Source organism: Varroa jacobsoni, unplaced genomic scaffold (assembly GCF_002532875.2).
Source record: "Varroa jacobsoni isolate VJ856 unplaced genomic scaffold, vjacob_1.0 scaffold_761, whole genome shotgun sequence".
NCBI lineage: Eukaryota > Metazoa > Arthropoda > Arachnida > Mesostigmata > Varroidae > Varroa > Varroa jacobsoni.
The window spans coordinates 168,139-176,781 of record NW_019213663.1 but is presented as its reverse complement, the minus strand read 5'-3'; the positions used below and the strand labels follow the sequence as shown (position 1 = coordinate 176,781).

The following is an 8,643-nucleotide window of genomic DNA, read 5'->3' as shown; positions in this document are numbered from 1 at the left end:
CGACACCATATGACATTGACAAGCGACAGCGAACGTTGGACGACTGTTCGTTTAACCGTTGCTTCGATCATAGAGCTTTTACCAGCTATACCATGCAAACTTCCTACTGCTTCAGGATTCGGGAACAGCTATGGGAAATCAAGTAATCCATCCATCTCTTCACTACTGTTGCCTTCAGTACTCGTAGTAGCTACCGTGCTGATGGCGGTAGCTGACTCAACTACGAGCTTACCTATGACAACGGTTCTAGCGACGGCGTCTGCCGACAGCAGCGTTTGCATCAGCTCGCCGCATTCAACGCACAACGAAGCATAATGATAGGATAGCAGACCCTATGGCGCCTGCGACTTCGGCAAGTAGTTGGCTTTTGTAAAAGGGACGGCAAGGATAAGAACGGTAAGAGGAGAAAGCGATAACAACAATAGAGCAGTTCCCAGAATGGAGGTGGGTAATTGGGCACTCTGCAGGCACCTGTAAGACGTCTAGATACCATCTGCTACCTGCATTAGTGGCAACAATTGGCAATCCGTTGTGAATGTATGGCTAGGTAGCTATCAACTAGGTTTCAATGTACGTTCAACGCCGGTACGTGTCTCTGTGATTATATGAAAGGGAGAAAAAGTTTGCTTGCAGGCATTATTCCGGCCGTATTGTGTTACATCTCTTTCCGCCTTCCTCGCTACTTTCCCCATTTGTCCTACCTTACGTGTATTGCCTTTATGCTTTCATAGTTAATTGTGTAGCTTTGTTTCCCACGTCGGCCGCAACGATACGATTCGGTGACCAGGTAGTACAGATTATACCGGGAGGCATGCGGATCAACCGAACTAGTTAGGAACAGTGTATAAATGGAATGGGGAAAACGACGATTAGAGGTAGGAATATGCCGAATGGGGCAGCGACAACATGCGAGAGCAAAGGCACTAGGTTAACCAACATGAAATGTTAGGAGGCAATGAACAATGGATGCAGTTAGTGCGGATAGTAGCCAGCAGGCAGAATGATGAAGTCCAGCGCGATCTGACGCTCTTTCCGGTCTGATGGCACTTCCGGTCAGGTCAGCCCTGCCAGGCAAGTAATGGTACAAGAATGTCACGGCCATTCAGAATGCCTACGACCAGGCCGAACGTAGCTGGACCGAAATTAGCAAGCAACCCAGGTGCGGCGCGGAGGGAGTGACCGGCGACAAATCGAGGCATGTTTAATTTCGTGTTGTGCGGCGCCGCCTGTTTCGATGAGGGATATCATGGAGGTCCAACGAGTGACATAAATAGGCCACAGTGGCGGATCGGCGAACGTTCACAAAAGTGATCAGCGGGAATGCTAGTGCGGAGAACAAGATACGCCAGCGACTGTTTATTCATGCATTGATTATTTTAATTAGTTCGAACTTACATATCATATTCGCTGTTAATTTGTCTCCTTCTAGAGCCATAGTTTGAGCACGAGTTTCTCCTTACTTCATGCATATCGCTCTAATTTTTGTACCTCCTGATGATGTTTGTGCGGTGCACGACTCTTTTATAAGTAGAAAACATAAGCTGATGTGTATTAGGTTAATTGTTTACGGAACACGGTATGGTAGATTTTTTGTATTCTACAATTTCGTGCATGTATAAAAATTACGGCTGGCGTGCAACGCAGTCTGGGGGCTAGTCGGTCTCTTTTTCAGTGCGTGGCCACGGTAAACACGAGCAGGCGAGCATCTAAACTTCGGCAAATTTTATTCTTTAAATGCTTACTTAATCTAACATCCTAACATTTAGCAGACGCATCTAAAGCAAGCACAGCCTCGTCACTTTGGTGTTTTTTTTTTTTTTTCCTATAGCTTTCAAGTAACTTACAAGAACTTGTTCCAGAACAAGGATTTTTATATATACGCTAATATTGTTCGGCGAACATGATGGCCTTGAGTAGTTTTGTAAAACATTATTACCGAGAGCTGAACAATACGGTTACACCTTAACGTGTCCTTTAGAATTCATTATCTTTTCATTATTATTTCCAGACCGCTGCATGGCGCCCCCTGTGATCAGATCTTCCCCGTTCATTCCTATCACTAACCGGTCGGCGGCTTCCGCCAGCTCTCTCCGGGGGCAATATGTGATAACTAACTTTAAACCCGAAAAACGGGCGCTCTAGTTAAACGAAAATGAACGCGTTATCTTCTCAGGTAAATTGGCCGTCCCTATCCGCTACTGCTGCCACTGCCGTCGCCAGCGTCTACTTTATCAGAAGCTAACGCCATTGGGCCAATAATATCTAGGTAACAACGACCGTTTCCGTACATCAGTCTCATGGTTGCCGCTTTATCCGCTAAAAGGGAGGGCAAGAGTTGCCGGCCTTGTCAGTACGAGCCAAAAGCGATCATCTAGTTTCTTCGATTGACACATCCGGTTGTCGCAGAGACATCGTAACTGCGCGCTGCTATCCTCGGTGAGTTTCGTTTGGGACGAAGCATAGCGTCATTTGCCGACGGCAGACTGTAGATTCACCGGGATTGCTTCAGATACCTTTCGCTGAGCACAGATTTCGAACACCTGTTGTTTCTATAAAGCATGGACAGTACAAGGGAGGCGCTATGGGAAGAAAAGGACCACGGCTGCGGGCGGTTACGGACGGCCATAGAATGTAGCCAGCCAGTCTTTAGATCCATCACAGTCAACCAGGGCATATTCTGTCGCTGTTATATTATCACATGATATATCTCTCTGCGATAGCCGGACAGCACGTCTGTGATAAAGTATAGTAAGCTAGAAGCGTTGGTAAGTAAGCAAAGAAGATTCGCCAAGGCGAGCAGACGTTTACAGGAATACAGACGACAACGTGTGCTGAAATTATATTGAAAGGGGATAATAACGTGTATCTAGAAATGGTCCGCGGCCGATTCTACCACCGCGACGCCGTTCTTTACCCCCTAATACACCATGTACGTGTGCGCACACTGGCGACGACATTATCTCTTTTTTCCCTCGCCCTATTTCCTACCCGTCCATAGTGCTCGATCTGAGAATTATGTACTCTAGCTTCATATGATGTGCGGGATCATACGCATCCAACCACGCGCATTCATTAGGTGAAGTGACGAACATTTGTCGAGCTATATCACATGAAGTCGTTTCAGTGGCCATCGAATACCTCATCTCTCTTTATACAGTAATATGTGATAGAAAAGGTTTATTGCCGTCATTTCCAAAAGGTCGCAGCTTGCACATGTTCGGCATTTGTCTTTCGAGCTATCCCTCGAACAAGTCGTATGGCCCAGCGGGCATCATTAATGCGCAAGATAATAAAAAACTTACCGTAACTACGGTAGACTACTGGGTAATTAAAGTTATTTCAGTTTTGTTGACAATTTTGACGTCATTAGAATATTTCCTCTGATCAAAAATATCGTAAAATTGTAGCGAGGCACCAATATACGCGATTGATTTTTTGTTCCTCAATCACTCTATCTTTACTTTATTATATTTTTCTATTATATACCTATATTTTTTGTTTACTTATTACTATCATGTCTTGCCTTGCATAACTTCGAAAATAAACTGTTTGAATTGTTCTACTCACTTGTTAGTTTGGCTTACATCTACTGAAGTTTTAACCAATATAACGAAAATTGTGCATCGATAAATTTCACTAAAAGAACATCTCCAGAGAAAGCTAGCGCCATAAGTAAGAATAAGGAAGCCATATTTAGAAGTATTAATGCCTAGAAAATTGGCACTGGAAAAATAAGGCCAAAACTTTAATCAGTTTTATTGCCTTCCCGATTGTCGCCAAAACTTAGCAAGCAGATGTGATGTGACAGCGACTCTGTTGTCAGCTGCCTTTGAAGTGATTTTGAGACAATTATTCTATAAAAGCACTTCTATAAAAAGACTTTCCGCCACTAGGTGGTGAACTTGGCAGAGCTGCTAGAATTATGTAATATTCCCTGTAGACTTTGTACGTCGTCCTGAAACTGTGTCTCGGTTTAGCCACTGCAACCGCCCACGAAATGGGCCCATCTACCTAGACTAGTATAGCAACTTCAAAAAGGCACCCAGTTTGAGTCCTCTTTGAAAAGATTCGAGCAACAACAATAGCTGGCGCGGCATCCATGGTAGCCAGGTAAGTGCAGATTCCAACACCTTTCAGCAAACTCTACAGCTTTCGTAAATTGTGAAAATGTTAGACTGTTTTCGCCAATGGCCTAAACCTGTCTACTGTCCCACGCAAAGCCTAAACCTAGACCTAAGTGGAGTTCTGTGCGAAACCCAGGGGACAACTTCGCCTGATCGTTCGTTAAAGCCTTACCGGACGACGGGTGCCATCAGAACGGAAAGAAACGCGTAAAACCGAAATTGTAAAATCGTCACGCCAAATCGAGGTTACAAAATTGCATCTCTTCACAAAGCACATAGATGTTTTCCAAGGAAATTATTTTTTTTTGCTGTGCATCTGTGTGTCAATAGATCTCTCGCACTCAGGGGAGCATGTAAATAGGTACTTGCCCTGTTTGTGCGTACACATCCAAGGCTGCAGTCAAGCCTTTAGTTGCCACTGTAGGAGGATACTGGAGGGAGAGGAAAAAAAAAAAAAAAATTGGATAAGACACCTTCTCCAAATTCATAAGCGCTAATCCACCTACATCTCAACTTCACAATAATGTTGGAAATTATATATGAATCTTAGGACTCGTATTAAATATTTTAAATTCGTATCTTATGAGTTTATACAATTTTGTATATTTTGTTAGACTATTTTTTCTTTGTGTAAGGAAGCATTGTTTATGGGCACTCCACGAGATACGTCAGTTAGTAACGAGTGCTAAAATGAATAGCCATAAGAGTCCTTTATTTATGTGTTATTTTACGTTGCCCTGTGGAGAGGGGCAAAAAAATTTGTAGCAAGTTTGCAGTCTACCTGTGGCTTTATTGGGCCACAGATTGCTCTAGTCTATCAGGGGTCAGTTACACTCTAAAGAAAGCGGGGGCGATGAGACCAAAAAGGTTATCAAGGTCAAACATTTTGTTGCTAATTTTTCCGTTGACGAGTTTCTGGCGTCTAGAATCTTGACGGGACGTTGCTAGGAGATAGGCTGCGATTGACTGTTGGTGCCTGGAGTATCATCGGCGATAACATTGATAGGTTTTTGCCGACGCAGGTTCACGCCGATGTCCGGGAAGATCGGCTCCTTTGTTGGTCGATTTTACTGTCTCTCACTTCTCAGACAACAATTACCGATGTTCCCCTCCACAACACAGGTGTATATTTGTATTAGATGGATCTTGTTATGTAGTAGTGGTCTGTTAGCTTGTCGACGACCTTTGGATAACCGATTCAAACCAAAGATTTTTAACTTTTTTTTTTTTTTGAAAATGCAACTGCTTTTTTCCTCTCAAATATGAATTTCCTTTGATACTTTCAAAATTTCTAGGGGCGCGTACTTTTTGGCCATCTATTTGCTAGACGTTACGATAGAACGGCATATGGAACTGGTATCATTATTTAATAATAATAATTATTATTATTATTATGTTGGTATGTAAGAGATGACGATTTCCTTTCACTGGCCATCGATAAATTAAGGAGGGTAGAAGTGTTAGACGTTCTATAGTGGCTTGCTAGGTTTATCGTACATTAGCATCAAAGCTAACAATATTGCAAATACATCGATTTTCGGAATTAGTTAAATCAAGTGTAACGCAGTCTGCTTTCTCTCGGACAGTTTTTCTGGCAAGTATATGATAGGCCCATATAACATCATGTGTGGACCATAGGGTCGACACCCTTGTACCTTGTATTTTTCTGTTTGTCTTCGTATCAAATTCGTTTAATATGAGACAATGTGAAAATCTCCCAAAATACGAATTTAATGAGATATACTGTTTTAAAGTAATGAATGAACTCTGCATTCTCTCCGCACGGAGCATTCATTATTTTCACTCAGTGAATGCATAGAATGCCCCACGAAAGTTCTCGGATAAGTCTATTTACATTGTTCCTGTATCGCTGTTCGCGGAGAAAACAGCAACGATACGAAAAGTATTGCCGCCACAGCAGAAACACTGTCTGTGGACCTACCAAACGGAAGGTTTTATACGGCAACGATTCAATAATGCCTCAGTCGTGAGGCACGCATCTAAGTGTGAATATGCCACGCGATGTACTACTCTGGCAAATCTTTCGTACGCGCTACTATTTTATCGTGAGACGGTATTTTTCAGTTAAAGCCTTTTTTGCCCATATTTGATTTCTTTTTATCTCTCAATGTGTCCGTAGAATGCGGTACGGCAGAAATTGTGTTCGGCGTAATCTGTGAACCTTGGTGCGTGCGTTCCACCATTGGCCAATGGATTTGAAGGTTTGAAGGGGGACGATGTGAGAAGTGGGATTGAGGAAGAATTTTGACGGGGGTCGACGCTTCGAGATAACGCCGTCAACGCTATCGATTAAAGAATGCACGTCAGTACTACATTAGCCGACTTGCATAGAGGCGGTAGATTTTGTCCGTTGCGATATCCGTGTTCCCTCTTCAATTCAGCCTTTTCAATCTTTCTTTCATGCTCCGTTTGTGAATGAATCGGGAATCGACATCTCATCAACGTTGGATCTGTTCATCAGAGTGGACGACAGGGGGTAGACGAATGGAGGAATAGAGGTTCAGATATACAATCTACTAGCGTCACGGGCATTCAGCAAAAAATAATCAAACAAACGGTCTGCTGGTAGACACGAACTCCCTTAGATAGTTCTCCGTCACTAGTTGCTAGTGGCATGTAACAAAGCAGTTTTCCTTCAACACAACATTATTAGAATTTTATAAAAATTTGTTTGTCATAGATGCAGAAATATAGCCGGTATTTTATGATTTGTCCGATCGCGTCTTTCGTTAGGTCTTTGATCACGGACGATCGCATAATAGCATATACTCATATCCTCATCTCGATCGTTCCTAAATTATCGATAGACAAGGGACGAGGGCGGTAATAACAACAGGTCAGCAACAATTACACTGCGGCTACGGTGAAGACGATTACGGAAGCTGCCGCGACAGCTGCGGTCATTTGGCGCTAACGGACACAAAGACGCCAAGCCTTCCCAATGTCCTTCCAATGCTTGATAGCTAAAATCCAATTGTGCTTTATTTGTTTTTAATTGCAACTGTTTTCTCGACAAGCGTCGTTTGGTTGCGTACGATACTCTCAATTCCCTATCAGCCCCAGACGATTATAGTCTGTCTCTGGCCAATTGCGCGTGGCACTTATTAAGACCGATCGTTTTCGGTTAACTGATTAGATTCGTATTTCTGCTTGCGAGAGAGGAATCTGATTGCGCGTCACAAAACTCTGGTGACGGACAGCCAACTTCTACTATATTGTATATAGTCACTTAATTAGAAACAAAGCTCGAACGTTTTCCCTAACAGTGTAAGCACTCTTCTCTTACATCACCTCGCAGATGTTTTTTGCTTTTCATAAATTAGGAGGTTGTTCTATTTGTTGCACGAACTTCTTACATTTGGATCCACTGTACTATTAACACCTGTCTCTACCTCTCTCCCTCTCTCTCTCTCTCTCTCTCTCTCTCTCTCTCTCTCTCTCTATACAGATTACAGCAGGTTACTTGGAATCTGTCGTTAAGCAGAATCTGGTCGGAGCTAATTAAGAGCTGGATGCGATTGTTCGTAAAACCAGCTGCCGACGAGGAAAAGAATAGGGCAATAATGTCCCCCGTAGTCGAATACGAAGCAACATAAGGGACTCTGGCGCATTTTCGGTGTGCACAGAGGCGCGAAAATGAGATGGCAGTGTGGGCTTATGTATAGACTTTGCCCTGTCCAAGGGGTGGTCGAAGATGTGCCCATCGTCTTCATTAACTAGAGGAAAAGCGGTGCGTCCCACTAGAAAGGACAGACATGTGATGTAAAGGAACGAGGTGAAGTACCGAAATAACGTGATAGTGATCATACCACGTGTACTATTATCGTTTTCGCAGACATGAGGAAAATAGTTAGAATGTCCAGGGTCGACAAGCCCGAATGTGTGACAACAGTGTTGCCTAACAGAAAGACAGTTATGGATTGTGGACGACTTTGTTCAAGACTGGTCTGCCAGAAAAATGTGTTAGGGCTCTGTGAGGTACACAGTAGGGCTAGAAGAGGCCTGATTCCAAATAGGGGCATGGAGTATGACAAAACAGGGTTGTGATAATTTCGTGTAATACGAAGACAAGCATTGAAATTCTAAGTATGCGGGTTCAAACATTTCAAGTCAGTCAGTGAAGCACATATTACAAAGGGCCCTATGACGTATCATCTTTTTTCTATTAAACGCATTGTTTCCCGCTTAAATGAAATAAAAGCCTAGACGTTAGAACGAATAATTTAAGTTGATAAAAAAGATAATCATTGCTATATTAACTTAGTATTTTTCAAATTAGTTTGCCCTAATAAGGTTGGTCATCAGCAATGTCAATAAAATAGGCTATGGCTTTAAAATTTAAATTCTAAATGAGAATGCCGCGCAGCCTTGAGTAGCGAGATCTACTCAAGTTTGTTTTCTGGTCAGCTTCGAATTCAGCTTTTCTGCCTCGTTGTATAATACAATCTCGTAATCTTCTAATAATTTTGCTTCTCGACTCAAAAGGAGGAGAATATAG

At 42.8% G+C, this 8,643-nt stretch overlaps 1 long non-coding RNA gene across 1 annotated transcript; it reads left to right on the top strand.

The window, feature by feature from the left end:
• Positions 1-241: 241 nt before the first annotated feature.
• On the top strand, positions 242-1,359 carry LOC147753081 (uncharacterized). Its single transcript, XR_015312287.1, has 2 exons — positions 242-396; positions 1,058-1,359. It is a non-coding gene; the product is annotated as an uncharacterized LOC147753081 (long non-coding RNA).
• The last annotated feature ends 7,284 nt before the right edge of the window (positions 1,360-8,643 follow it).